At 37.3% G+C, this 15,480-nt stretch overlaps 1 protein-coding gene and 1 non-coding gene across 10 annotated transcripts in view; both read left to right on the forward strand.

Annotated features, from left to right (window-relative positions):
* Positions 1-15,480, forward strand: part of ATE1 (arginyltransferase 1) — a 171,886-nt gene that overhangs the window by 100,039 nt on the left and 56,367 nt on the right. The window lies entirely within an intron of this gene.
* LOC116667421 lies at positions 13,112-13,275 on the forward strand. The gene has a single exon (XR_004324299.1). It is a non-coding gene; the product is annotated as a U1 spliceosomal RNA (small nuclear RNA).

The raw sequence follows: 15,480 nt of genomic DNA on the forward strand, positions 1-15,480 counted from the left end.
ACGTACACAGGAGTATAACAACGGGTGTCTCCTGTTTTATGAAAAATAAACCAGCTGATTTTCTTTTTAATTTTTCTGTCTCTCCTAAAATTTTACACTGATTAGTCACTTAGCTTGACTGCCTTTAGGTTCTTATACACTGATGAAGTGTAAGTTTATTTCTTTTCCTACAGTTTTTTGGATTTATTTAGATACTGATAAATTTTATACTACCTTTTAGGAGTCATTAGTGCTGATGTCTTGTGGCTATTTTAATTTCAAGTTGAAGTAGTGAAAGGTTACTTTTGTTCTTTCAGTACTTCCCAGCCTTAGTTTGCAAGTCCTCAGGAGGATTATAAGGAAAGTTGAATAACTCAGTGATGTCAGCCCCTGTTGTAATAAAGGAAATAAAAGTTCGTTTTTAACTTTAGTTCTCTTAAGAGGACAGTTTGGCAAGAAAAATGAGGAATACCTCCAACAATATGAAAGTAGATAACTGTCTTTTGCCATTTGTGTTCTTTTCCCCCTCTTCAGCTTTATTTTCTTGGGCCGTCTACAGTGCAGCAGTGGCTCTGGCCTGACTTTATTCCACTTCTTGCTTTCAACACCTAAGTAGGGTCACCTAATCTTCCTGCAGGTGTACATTTTCAGCTTTTGCCCTCAGCCCCTAACGTAAGAGCCCTGTAACTGGGCTGTGGTAGCTCAGCACTGTGACCTGCTCTAACAGCCGGGGCTCTGGCTTCTCCCTGCCCACTGCCTTGAATCTGTTCCTTATGTTCAGTTTATCTGCTGATGCCCTTCCATTCCTTCTGTAAAACACACACAGTGCCCATGGCAGTCAGAAGGCTTATGGCTGGTAGGCTGCACTTTAGTGTACATGCATGTCTGTTTTCATAAGTTTTTTATGCCAATTTTACTTGTTATTGTAATGGTGCAGCTTAATTAAATATTAAGTAAACTGATGAAAGATGTTTTTAAAAAAGTTATTTGCATTAAACCTAATTTGAATGCTTTGGGTAGACTCAGAGATGAGTCAGAAAATTGCTGCTGAATTAGTTGTGGATGAGATAACAAAGAGTTTGGGGTAAAATAAAAATCCATAAAAATCTTGAAAGAGTCCCCACTTCCCTAAGTAAGTTCTCACTGCACTTTAAAGAACCAGTAACCAAAGTCACAGTGATGCACCTTCAGAGAAAAGACTTGGTCCTAAATCAATGAATGGCTAATGAATGTGCAGGTATATATTTTAACTTAAAGTGTTAAAAGTTTGTATGTGTGTTTGTGTGAATTTTGTCACACAAACACTGTAATGAGCATTTTCACTTAACCTACCATTACTAGTCCTGTTCACTCTGGATAAGACTGCTTTTGCTGTAAATTACTCTATAGTATTTATAGATATTTTCTTTGCTTGAAAATAATCAAATTGTGATTAAATAGGTCTAGCAAATAAATATTGTCATGTAATTTACAGGCCTTCAATCTCTCCATATTAATAGGATTTGAGAGTCACTGAACATGGCTTTGTGCTTGTGGGCTTCCATAGTTGCCACGTAAGGGTTAAGTCAAAGCCATATTATTTTGCCTCATCCTCCAGTCCTCTTAGATCCTGGAATCTTGTTCTCAAACCCTAGTGTATGTTGATGTGTCTGTTACTTGAGCCGCGTCCTGCTGTTACTGTTATTTGCTTGGGCTGTTTTTAGTTTTCTGGAACCACCTCTAAATGCCTCGCTCAGGTTGATTTTTGTAATTTGCATATCTGGCCAGCCATAGTCTGGACTCTGTCACAAATCAAACCCTGATTCTTATGACTTTTTAAAAAATCACTGTTTTACATGTTTAATTTTGGAAACATTATGAGAATGTTATCTCTTTATTACATCCTAAATTCATAATAATTTTTTTTAAAGAAACCATTTTATTGAGGCCTGCTATACATATAGAAAAGTGCAACAAAATGTAGAGCCCCATGAAAATCACAAAATAAACACACCTATGAGTCCTTGTTGTCTACTGGAAATTGATATTTCTCTCCCTGGCAGTCATTCTGTAAAGGACCAAATTGTAAATATTTTAGGTTTACAGGCCATATGGTCTGCTGTTGTAGTGAAAGCAGCCATAGGAGATATGTAAACAAATGGGCATGGCTGTGCTCCAGTAAAACTTTCATTTATGGACATTGAACTTTGAATGTCATATAATTTTCACATGTCACAAAGTATTACTCTTCTTTTGATTTATTTTCAACCATTAAAAAAATATAAAAACCATTCTTAGGTTGTGGGCCAGTGAACGGCAGACCCAGTTCAGCCTGTGGCCATGGTTTGCGGACCCCTGTTCCGCGGTATGCCGCTGACCTAGTTTAGTTTACTCCCCTGCTGGTCCAGCCTCTCCACATCTGAGTTAACATCGTTGTCATCTTCATCATCCAGCACATTATAGCCGTTCTCCTACAATTAGAAAACCCAACTATCAGAACAATTTGCTATGTGAAGTTCAGTGATAAAATTGTCCTGATGTCTGTAGAATGCATATTACCAACCTGGGATTCAAATTTTAAAATGAACTTTTATCTACATAAATTTAAGCTTATACTAGGGGAGAGGGTATAGCTCAGTGGTATAGTGTGTGTTAGTGTGCACGAGGTCCTGGGTTCAATCCCCAGTAACTCCATTAAAAATAAACCTAATTACCCCCCCCCCCAAAAAAAAACCCAAATAAAGAGGATTGTTTTTTAAAAAAACTTACACTGTATGAGGTAATAAACTATGAGTTAATCCATAGTGGCTTAGAGACTAAATATAATGATGGTTGGTTGATTATCTTTGTTTACTTTTCCTTTCTTTTTTATTTAACTTTCCAGACACTCAGCAGTTTAAAAATTACTGTAAGTGTGAAGGATTATATAGTATGGTTTAATCAGTCATGAAATAAGTCTGTTGTGAGTGCTTTACAGTATTGTTAAAAGCCATTTATTTGTCACCCATATGGTGGTATCTTGGAAAAAGCAAATATTTAATTCAGCCAGCATTTGCTAGGCCTGCTAGTAAGTGAGGCACATAGAGTAAGTTACTCTAGATGGTGATGAATGAGACACAGGTCATGTCTACAAGGAGCCTTTGGACAGGATAAACATTTGCAAAAACTATCCTGCAGAATGAAATGTGTAAGTTCTATAAAAAAGCAACAGAATACTGTAGGAGCACAGATGTATGGTAGAGAGAAGTATATATTTATTGAATCTGATTTTTTCCCCAAATTTTGAAAATTTCAAACCTACAGAAAACTTGAAAGACTAGTACATTGAACACCCATGTACCTTCACCTAGAGTCATTAACATCTTGCTACATTTGTTGTCTCTCTTTGTATGTGTGCAAATATAATTTTATGTATGTGTGTGTTTTCTTCCTACTAAACCAGTTGAAAGTAAGTTTCAGAGATCATGACGTTTCATCCTAAGTGCTTTAGTATGGATCTCCTAAGAGCAAGGTTGTTCTCATACTTAACATTATTTTATTTTTTTAAATTGAAGTATAGTTGATTTACACTGTTTCAGGTGTACAGCAAAGTGATTCAGTTACATGTATATATTCTTTTTCAGATTCTTTTCCATTATGGGTTATTACAAGATATTGAATAGAGTTCCCTGTGCTGTACAGTAGATCCTTGTTGTTTAAATGCATGTGTTTATTTCTGGGCTTTCTATCTTGTTCCGTTGATCAATATGTCTGTTTTTGTGCTAGTACCACACTTTTGATTACTGTAGCTCTGTAGTATAGTCTGAAGTCAGAGCATGATTCCTCTAGCTCTATTCTTGTTTCTTAAGATTATTTTGGCTATTTGGGGTCTTTTGTGTTTCCATACAAAGTTAAAATTTTTTTGTTTCAGTTCTGTGAAAAATACTATTGCTAATTTGTTAGGGATTGCACTGAATCTGTATAATGCCTTGAGTAGTATGGCCATTTTAATAATACTGATTCTTCCAATCCAAGAACACAGTATATCTTGCCATCTGTTAATGTCATCTTCAGTTTCTTTTATCAGTGTCTTATAATTTTTGAAGTACAGATCTTCTGCCTCCTTATGTAGGTTTATTCCTAAGTATTTTATTCTTTTTGATGCAGTGGTAAATGGGATTGTTTCCTTAATTTCTGTGTCTGATATTTCGTTGTTAAAGGTATAGAAATGCAACAGACTTCTGTGTATTAATTTTTTATCCTGCAGCTTTACCGAATTCATTGATGAGCTCTGGTAGTTTTCTGGTAGTGTCTTTAGGATTTTCTGTGTATAGTATCATGTCATTTGCAAACAGTGAAAGTTTTACTTCTTCTCTTGCAGTTTTGATTCCTTTTATTTCTTTTTCTTCTTTGATTGCTGTAGCTTGGACTTTGAAAACTGTGTTAAATTAAAGTGGCGAAAGTGGGCATCTTTGTCTTGTTCCTGATCTTAGAGGAAATGCTTTCAGCTTTTCACCATTAAGTATGGTGTTAGCTGTGGGTTTGTCATACATGGCCTTTATTATGTTAAGATATGTTCTCTCTGTCCCCACTTTCTGCAGAGTTTTTATCATAAATCAATGTTGAATTTTGTCAAAAGCTTTTCCTGCATCTATTGAGATGATCATATATGGCTTTTCTTCTTCAGTTTGTTAATATGGTGTATCACATTGATTGATTCGTGGATTTTGAAAAGTCCTTGCATCCCTGGGTAAAACCCCACTTGATCGTGGTGTATGATCCTTTTAATGTATTGTTGGAGTCAGTTTGCTAGAATTTTGTTGAGGATTTTTGTATCTATGTCCATTAGGGATATTGTCCTGTAATTTTTTTTTTTTTTGTAATATTTCTGTCTGGTGTTAGTATCAAGGTGATGGTGGCCTCATAGAATGAGTTCGAAAGTGTTCCTTCCTCTGCAATTTTTTGGAATAGTTTCAGAAAGATAGGTATTAACTCTTCTCTAAACATTTGTTAGAATTCACTGTGAAGCCATTTGGCCCTGCCTGGACTTTTGTTTGTTAGGAGTTTTTAAATTACTGTTTCAATTTCAGTACTGGTAATTGGTCTGTTCATATTTTCTGTTTCTTCCTAGTTCAGTCTTGGGAGATTGTACCTTTATTTCTTCCATGTTGTCCATTTTATTGGTGTGTAGATCTGCATAGTAGCCTCTTAACAATAATTTGTATTTTTGTGGTGTTGTTTGTGACTTCTCCTTTTTCATTTCTGATTTTATTGATTTGGGCCTTCTCCCTTTTTTTCTTGATGAATCTGGCTAGAGGTTTATCAATTTTGTTTATATTTTCAAAGAACCAGCTTTTAGTTTCATTGATCTTTTTTATTTTTTCTTGTCTCTATTTCATTTATTTCTGCTCTGATCTTTATGATTTCTTTCCTTCTACTGACTTTGGATTTTATTTGTCTTTCTATAGTTGATTTAGTTGTAAGGTTACACTGTTTATTTGAGGTTTTTCTTGTTTCCTAAGGTAAGCTTTTATTACTGTGAACTTCCCTCTTAGAAATACTTTTGCTGCATCTGATAGATTCTGGATCATTGTGTTTTTATTTTCATTTCTAAGTATTTTTTGTTTTCCTTTTTGATTTCTTCAGCGATCCATTTGTTATTTAGTAACATATTGTTTAGCCACCATGTGTTTGTGTTTTTTGCATTTTTCTTGTAGTTGATTTTTAGTCTCATAGCGTTGTGGTTGGAAAAAATGTTTGATTTGGTGTCAGTTTTCTTAAGTTTACTGAGGCTTGTTTTATGGCCTAACGTGATCTTTCCTGGAGAATGTTCCACACGCACTTGAAAAGAATGTGTATTTTGCTACTTTGGGGTGGAATGCTCTATAAATATCAATTAAGTCCATCTGGCCTAATGTGTTATTTAAGGCCTGTGTTTCCTTACTTATTTTCTCTGGATGATCTGTCCATTGATCTCATAGGGGTGTTAAGGTCCCTGCTATTATTGTGCTACTGTTGATGATTCCTTTTATGTCTGTTACCAGTTGCCTTGTTTATTGAGGTACTCCTATGTTGGGTGCCTATATATTTACAATTGTTGTATCTTCTTGGATTGATCCCTTGATCATTATGTAGTGTCCTCCTTTGTCTCTTGTAACAGTCTTTATTTTGAAGTCTGTTTTGTCTGATACAAGTACTGCTACTTCAGCTTTCTTTTTATTTCATATGCATGGAATACGTTTTTCCATCCTCTCACTTTCAGTCTCTGTGTCTCTAGGTCTGAAGTGAGTCTCTTTTAGGCAGCAGATTGTGGGTCTTGTTTCTGTATCCATTTAGCCAGTATGTGTCTTTTGGTTGGGGCATTTGTCCACTTACATTTAAGGTAATTATTGATAAATATGCTCTTATTGCCATTTTGTTAATTGTTTTGAATTTGTTTTTGTAAGTCTGTTCTTTCCTCCTCTTCTTTTGTTCTTTTGTGATTTGATGACTATCTTTAGTGTTATGTTTGGATTCCTTTTTCTTTTTTTTGTTTGGTGGATAGATGTTTGGTTTGCAGTGATCTTGAGGTTTTTGTATAATAGTCTATATCTGTGATTATTTTAAGTTGCTGATCTCTTAATTTCAAATGCATTTTAAGTACCCTGTATTTGTACTCTCCTCCCCTCATGATCACTGGTTTTGATACCATTACGTCTAATTGTTTTGTGTATCCCTGAACCACTTACCGTGGATGCAGATGATTTTACTGCGTTTGTCTTTTAACCTCTCTGCCAGCTTTGCTTATAGATGACAACCTACCTTTACTGTATATTTGCCTTTACAGGTAAGCTTTTTCATTCTGTAATTTTCTTGTTTCTAGTTATGGCCTTTTGTTTTTTACCTAGAAAAGTTCCTTTAATATTTGTTGTGAAGCTGGTTTGGTGGTGCTGAATTCTTTTAGCTTTTGCTTGTCTCTAAAGCTTTTGATTTCTCCATCAAATCTGAATGAGACCCTTGCTGGGTAGAGTATTCTTGGTTGTAGGTTTTTTCCTTTCGTCGCTTTAAATGTATTGCACCACTCCTTTCTGACCTACAGAGTTTCTGCTGAAAAGTCAGCTGATAGTCTTATGGGAGTTCCCTTGTATGTCATCTGTTGCTTTCCCTTGATGCTTTTAGTATTTTCTCTTTATCTTTAATTTTTGTCATTTTGATTACAATGTGTTATGGTGTGTTCTTTTTTGTATCGATTTTGTATGGGACTCTCCACTTCCTGGACTTGAGTGACTACTTTCCTTTCCAGGTTAGGGAAGTTTTTCAGCTGTTAATCTCTTCAGATATTTTCTCGGGCTCTTTATCTCTCTCTTCTCTTTCTGGGACCCCTGTAATGCAAATGTTAATGTGCTTTATGTTGTCCCAGAGGTCTCTTAAACTGTCTTCATTTCTTTTCATTCTTTTTTCTGTTAGGTGGCAGTGATTTCCACTACACTCGTCTTCCAGCTCACTCATCTGTTCTTCTGAAGCATTTAGTCTTCTATTGTTTCCTTAGTATATTTTTCAGTTATTGTATTCTTCATTTCTGTGTGGTTGTTCTTTGTATTTTCTAACTCTATTAAAAACTTCTAACTTCTTGCTCGGTGTATCCATTCTTCTCGCAAGCTCTTTGACCATCTTTACGATTATTACTCTGAACTCTTTCTTGGGTAGATTGCCTGTCTCCACTTTACTTAGTTCTTCTTCAGGGGCTTTATCTTGTTCTTTTGTCTGAAACTTACTCCTTTGCCACCTCATTTTATCTAAGTTGCTATTTGTAATTTTATACATGTGGTAGGTGAGTTGTGTTTCTTGACCTTGGCAAAGTGATCATCTGTAGGAGGCATGCTGAGCATCCCAGCAGTGCACTCTCCTGTCGTCACCCAAGCTATATGCTCTGGGGCTACGTGGGTGCTTCTGTTGTAATGGGTTAATTACGTGGATGGTCTGGTAGGTCCCTAGTCTTGTTGGTTGCCAGGCCCTGCCTCAGGCAGATGCTGCTGGCTGATGTTTAGCGGGGCCTGGTCGCATGTGACTGGTTGTGGAATCCTAGGGGGCCCCTGAGGCTACTGCTGCCTCACTAATGGGCAGAGTCAGGGTCCCAAAGACTCTGGGGCTGTTGCCCACCCACGGGCTGGTGAAGCCAGATCCTGGGGTTAGTGCTGGTCTACTGGCAGGCAGAGCTGTTTCCTGAAGTCTGGTTACAGGGCCCAGGGATTCCAGAGTGCGTTTCAGATCATTGAGGGGGAGTTGGTTCCTGACACAGTTGGGTATGGGTCTGGGGTATCCCACAGATTACCTGCTAGTGGGCCGGGCCAGGCCAGGGCCCAGCTGGTCCCAGGATGGAGTCTGGCCTGCATTGTGGGATCATAGTTTTCTTGCTCCTGGTGTCTGTCCCCTGGTGTGTAAGGCTGGTCTGGAGGTCTGGTCTAGCTTCCTGGTGGGAGGGGCCGGTGCCTGTCCAGTCGTGCGTAGAGCTGGGTCTTGGCCCTCTGGTGGGCTGGACTGTGCCTAGGGGTGAGCCCAGAGGTGGCTGTGGGCACCTTAGTCTTTAAGCGGCCTGTCTGCAGATTTGTGGGGCTCTTGTCCCCACCCAGTTGGTTGTTGGCCTGAGGCGTCCCAGCACTGTTCTCTGCAGGCTGTTGGCTGGGGCCAGGGCTTGGAGCTAATGGTCCAATATGCTAGCCACTGCAGGAGTGATTTTCATGTGGCCAAATGTTCCCCATTGTGTCCTCCCCCAGTGTCTGTGTCCGCAGGGTGAGCCGCAGTTGCCTCCCACCTCTCCAGGAGTCTCTCCAAGACCAGCAGGAGGCCCAGCCCAGGCTTCTGTCACATTACTGCTTTTGCCCTGTGTCATGGTGCGTGTGATACTTTATGTGTACCGTTAAGAGTGAATTCTCTGTTTCCCCTAGTTCTGTGGGGCTCCTGCAATAAAGCCCTGCTGGCCTTCAAAGCCAGATGCTCTGGGGGTCAGTTTCCTGGTGCGGACCCCAGGCTAGGGAGCCTGACGTGGGGCCCAGAACTCTTGCTTCTGTGGGAGAACCTCAGCGATACAATTTTTCTCGTGTCTGTGGGTCGCCCCCCCCCCCGGGGGGGGTAGGGGTGGGTATGAGATTTGATTTTATTGCGAGTCTGCCCCTCCTGCCTATCTCATTGTGGTTCTTCCTTTGTGTCTTTACCTGTGGAAGACCTTTGTTGATAGGTTCCAGGCTTTTTCATTGATGGTTATTCTGCAGATAGTTGTGATTTTGGTGTGCTTGGAAGACAAGGTGAGTTCAGGGCCTTTTTACTCTCCCATCTTAGCTGCAGTCCTCCTCTTCATAATTTTGTTCAGACAAAACCTTCTTGGTTAGAATATTACCTCGGTGATGCTGTGTCAATCTCCAGACATCACATCTGGAGTCCCCTGAAGTCAGTTTGTCCCATTGTAGGCAGTGATAAATTTGCTCACTTATTAATTCATGTGGAATCTACCAGGTTTCTCCACTGTAGAGCTGCTTTTTTTCCTTTGCCATTAGTAAGTAATCTGTGAGTCTATACTTTGAGACTGTGTACAGCTGTTCCCACAGTCTTTTACACAATGGTAGAATCTTTTTCTTTTTCACAACTTCTTCTGGGCATAGGGCTTTAAAAACATATTTCATAATTCCAGTTGTTTGCAGACATTTAAAATTTAAATATTTATGCATTCCTTTAATGAAATGCTGTTGAAAGTTGGGCTATAAATATATTTCCTCATATAATTTAAATATTAATTACCACCTTATCAGGAGAAAGCAGAGTTAAGATCAAGTTCCCAAAGATGAAATCACTGAGTCCAGGTCTTGGTTTCATGCCTTATTATTTGTACAGACTTTCTAAGCTTCCATATCTTTATCTGTAAAATGGGGATAATCACCATGCCTTATAATACCAAAATTAGTTATTTAATTATAGGTAGACATAATCTTTACTAAAAATGAGTGACTTCAAACTATAGAAAGAAAAACATTTGTTTACCTAGTTATTTTATTCAAATGTGATTTGAAATTATAATTAATTTCCTTTTTTCTCCCAATGCATTTGATTTATTCTAGTTTTTAGATTTTTTTTTTACATGCCCTTCAGTTAAGGCTTCATATTTTTTAAAAGTGCTTTGGAAATTTACGTTTAATTCTGTCTTGTGTGATTCTTAATAGTCATCTTGTAAGTGCTTCACGCTGTTACTACAGGAAGCAGACTCAGATTCTCATAGATTATACTGTTCCCCAAGACTATAAAGTTTGATAACTGGGTGAAGGCTTAATTTATTAATAGATTTTCAAATCCATTGCTTTAAAACACGTAGTAAAGTTTGAGGGTACTTAAATTTTCTTTAATAAACAGTCTACATGAAGATAAAGTTAGGAAGCATAGAAGCTATCATAAATAACCAGGGTTGTGTCGGAAGCTCTCTGGAGCCAGCTTAAATTGACTCCCACTGGGCAGAATATGGACAATTTGAACATCACAGAGGATAACTGCAGTGGGTTGAAACAGGTGAAGTATCTTTAGACCTGTGAGCTCATGGGTCTGAGTCATTGCTGGAGTTGGTGCTGTGTCCTGCAGTGTATCACGCAGATGCTACATCACCACAGGCCTGCAGGTGGCCTGTAGATCCATCACTTCCAAACATCCTCAGGGATCCACAATTTTAGGTTCAGAATCATATAGATGCCATAGTTTTAGGCTCTGCATAACAGTAACTTCTCAAGATTAGACTTTCCAACATCTGGAAGTTGTAGATTTCAGCTTCAATTTTATTTATACAAGTTCAAGAGAGTTTGATGTAATAAACTGACAGGATAATTATGCTGTTTTGATTTCTCCAAACTGTTATTGGATAGAAAGGTGATGATTGGTTGCTTAAATTTTTAGGATAATATACTTTTTTGTGTAAAGCAAAGATAAATACCACTATAGAACTTTATTTTAATGATGTAGCCATTGTAAACTTCCTTTCCTATATTTTAAATTTCAAGATATGTGTATTTTTAAAATAAGTTCTAAATAACACTTTCAAACCATACAAAAATATTAAAAATCCTCACATCATGAAGATTTTTCTTGTGTGTTTGGTGCATATGCGGTTTTTTTAATGGGCTAAAAAATGGATAAGATTAAAACATTACAGGGACACTAATGTTACTATGATCCTTAGGATCTTTGTAACTCTAAATTCCATTCTAATAATTTGGTTAATTGGGTTTGGACCAATATGATATTTTAGCCTGAATATCTTAGAAGGAATGAAAAAGGAAGATTTCTCAGGTTGTCATCCAAGATTATTTGGTGTTTGTGACATAATAAATTTGTCTCAGTAATTTACCTGAAATTCTGTGAGTGGACTTGATTTGCTTACCCTGTGAATAACTGTTTAAATAGTGTAGTCTTCATAATTACATAACTGATCCTTTAGAAAGGAAGGAAATAATGTATTAGGCATCTTTGCAGCCTGCACTGCACAAAGCTGTTACATTAACCTTCTACCAAGCCCTTCCTTGCAGAGACACTGAATACTGATGACATCCAAGGGGATAGGATGTAAATTCTACCAGGACTCCTACTGCTACACTGTTGAGGGGAAAAAGGTTATCCTTAAACTTGAAGCATTTAAGTCATTTGTGATGAATTTTCCATCAGGCAGAAAAAAAGGAATGATTACCAAAGATCACACCCCTGGGATAAATATGAGGTTATGGCTAACTTCTTATTTGCCTCAAGGGTGTAATTAAACAGACTTTTACGATTAAGGGTTTTAGGCATTGAAAAATGTTTACTGGAAAAAAAATAATAGCTCTAGTTAGAGACACGATCAATCAGAGACAGCTTACTGACTTTATTAAAGCTATGGATTTGTCATGAAATGTTTTTAGCATTTGTTTGACTCAGGGCATATCAACTTAAAAAAGAATGTTGAAAATTAAAGCCAGTAATATATTTCTAGAGGGTCCACATCCTAAATAATTTTAATTAGACAAATTTTTGTAAACAGGAACATTGGATGTTGCTGACACACTTTAGGTATTCATACTTATGTCTGGTTTTAGCTTGGGAATTTTAACAGAAAAAGAATATTGAGACTGAGCTTCTGATTTTGGTTTTATCAGTAATTGGCCTTAAGTTGCTAAGGCCAATTAGCAACTTTTAATTGCTTCCCAGCCTTTTAAATGTGAAGATGAAACTGGATATTAACTAGGGAGGTCTAAGGCCCTTCTAGTTTTAAAATGATCTGATTCTCTATTTTTAGGGAATATGATTTGACAGTTTAATTCAATAAATATTCAATAAGTATCTTTTGAGAACTCAGTCCTTAGAAGGAGCACTACAGAGACACAGGAAATGCAAAGAAGTGATGTCCTCCCAGCTCTTACAAAAGGCCAAGTTGGGATTGTGGGGCGAGGAGAGGAGGTTGGTGCAGAAGAAGCGCAGCCTGTGAACAGATGACTCCAGCAGATTGTACAAAGTTGTGGATAGATTTCTGCAGAAGCCCAGATATCCCCAAAAGATGCCAACTCTGACCCTCCTGATCTAAATTAGATTTCCTTCTTGTACTATGTAGTGTGCTTTTTCTTCATAGTATCTGCCATGCTTTGTAGTAATATGTTTCTGTATGATTATTTCCTTCAAATTGTTTCCCCTTCTAGACCAGAAGGTCCCTGAGAGCTGAAACTGGCAGTGTTACTGTTCTCTGTGGCATGCCCCAGACCTTAGCAGGCAGCCCGACGTGGTAGGCATTTCATAATTACTGTTGACTGCAGGAGTGAGAGCTCAGTTGGTGGTGAAGCAGAGTCCAAGGAGAGCTTGGTAAAGAAAGAGTAGGCAGCATTTAGGTTTGATTTCAAAAGTATAGTAGGCGTTAAGACCAAATGGGAAGCACCCCAGGCAAAAGAGCCTGTGCCTAGATGTGCGTGCCCCGGTGAGTGTGCTAGGGGGTGCGAGAGTAGTCTGAAAGCAGACCTCGTGCCTTATGCTCCCGATACTTGGTACCTCTAAACTGTGGAGCGTTCATAGGAAGTTTGTGAATCCATACGCAGAGTGTGCACACAGACTAATAAACATGTGAGTACGGTACTGTTATTCTACAAACATGTATAGATTCTCTTGTGATTAGTAAAATCCAAACTCATTAAAAGCATTAGTGATACTTACCTGGCAGGGGAGATACTGTGATCACAAAGGTTGATTTCCCAGGGCGAGTCTCATCCATTGAGCTTGGGATGTGCTGACCTCTGTGATTTCCCCAAATGTGGGAAACTCAACTGTATAATTTGTGGTAGTGGGGGACTGCGTTCTCACTCTCCCCTAACAAAAAAAATTAATTAAATTAAAAAAAATTAAAAAGCATTAATGAATTTGTAGTGGGTTTTTATCTTGTGTAATTTTTCATCATCTGTAACTAAAATTATACTATCTTATAAAGGTCTATAAAATTTTTTTTGCTTTAAAAAGGGTTGTCCTACTTTACTGAGGGGAGAGTCAGTAAAGGGTTTTCAATAGAGAATTTACAGTCATTTCTCCCTGTTGAAGTAGGAGGTTGGATTCAAGAGGAAGAACTTGGAATCAGCCCTTCTCACTGTTGTCTAGGTAAGGATGACTTCATTTGTGGTACTGGCAGAACCTGTGATTCTAAGTGCTATTCTCCAAGCAATAGTCTAAAAAAGCAAACACGTGGATTGATTCTTCTTACCAATGTGGTGAAGGCCAAATTTAATATACACATTCATACAAACACATAAATGTGAATATCCATACGAATATTTAATCTTTAACAGGAATTAAAGAAGCTTTGAATTTTACTTTTTTATTTTTTCCTGCATTACTGTCTTTGTCTTCATCTTTCATTCTATTTCTTTTTTTTTTTTTTCCCCTTCATCCTTTTCAACTTATGACCCTTCAGTTTGAAATTAAATTTGGGCTGTAAGTTGACTCCCTGAATCTTTTCTTCACAAGCTTTCTTTGTATTTTCTAGAAGAAAAAAGATTAACCCAGGGTTTCCAAAATAAAAGCAAAGATTGTGATTAAAACTGAATTAGAATCTTTATTCTCTATTATTTGCTTATAGTAAAATAAATAGCCCAGTCTTAAGGAAGATTTAAAGTAAGTCCTGGAGCCTTTGCGAACCCTTGGATTTTAATTAAAGAAACACAGAATACCATCACTTTCTGTTTGTCAGTGGAAAAAATATGTATTTTTAAATTTTCAAAGCTTAGCCTTGGAGCACATGGAGTACATCTGTTGGCTTTCAGAATTTGGGGAACACAAATGGATTCAGATGTTTAGGCCCTTTGTCTTCACTGGTCTCAGCTCACCTCGCCAACTGAGCGTGGCACAATCCAAACACAGTTTCTGAAAACAGGGCAGCTAGAGTTACTTCTCAAGCACTCTCCTGGGGACTGATAAAGTCAATCTCTGTTTATGTAATGAAATCAGGGAGCAAGGGGTCTGCTGTAGTACTTTGTGGATGGGATTCCATTGGTGTTGTCTTTCAGGGAAAAGACTGGATTTAATAAGCCCTATTCTTACTCACTTTCTCTGGAGGTACAACCCACTCTAATGGATTATTTTGAGCTGTTTTTGTTTATGTAGCATTAGAGCCTCTCTTTAAGCAATTGGTTTTAGTAAAATCAATAGGTTTATTGTGGAAAAATGGGATACTGATAACAACTTTACCTGATAAAAGACTTAAATGTCTAGTTAATCTTTCTGTTTTGTTCAGTGCTACTGGTGTTCACTGTGTGTGTGTGTGTGTGTGTGTGTGTGTGTGTGTGTGTGTGTGTGTGTGTTTAAATAATATTGCCTTTCTAGTGTTCTTACATTTTAATTTAACTTGAACTTTCAAAACAAATTCTGCTGGTGTTATCCTCAAGTACTCATGAAATCCTTCCTATTTTTCAAAATATTTATAAAGTATTCTTGAGAGTGAAATCTCATAAAGATCTTTGCTTCAGGACCGGAGTTCAAAGGAAAGTCCGTTTGGTTTTAATTTGAAAACTGTAAAAACAAAATACCCTCAAAATGGCAGGGTGTGAATTGGTAACTTCAATTTTATTGCAATCGGCCAAGCCCATCCCCAGATGTTTCCAATTAAAAGCCAAGAATGCTAACTTGGGTGAATGTCATATGAAAGCGTTTCTTTACTATTCTGATTTTTTCCCTAAGAAAAAGAACAGCCTCAAATTCTTTAACTTTAATTAAAGAAATAACTTCTCATTTACATGTTTTTTAAACTTATACAAAGAAATATGTAATATTCAGAGAGGATTTTTATATGTTGTATGTGTAGTCCTGAATGCATAGGGGTTCACATGTGTCTTTACAAAGGAAAAAAAAAAGATTTTTAAAAGATGTTAAAGCCCTTTAGAAATTAAAATCATGTATTTCTGGATTACTGTAATCAAAGAATGGACATGTTAACGTGAATTTGTTTTAAAAATGGTGTTTAGTAATTTTATTGCTTTCTTCAGGATTGTTACAGGGAATTTTTCCATTATAATGTGAATGATGAGTGTT

The sequence above is a fragment of the Camelus ferus genome, chromosome 11, assembly GCF_009834535.1.
Source record: "Camelus ferus isolate YT-003-E chromosome 11, BCGSAC_Cfer_1.0, whole genome shotgun sequence".
Lineage (NCBI taxonomy): Eukaryota > Metazoa > Chordata > Mammalia > Artiodactyla > Camelidae > Camelus > Camelus ferus.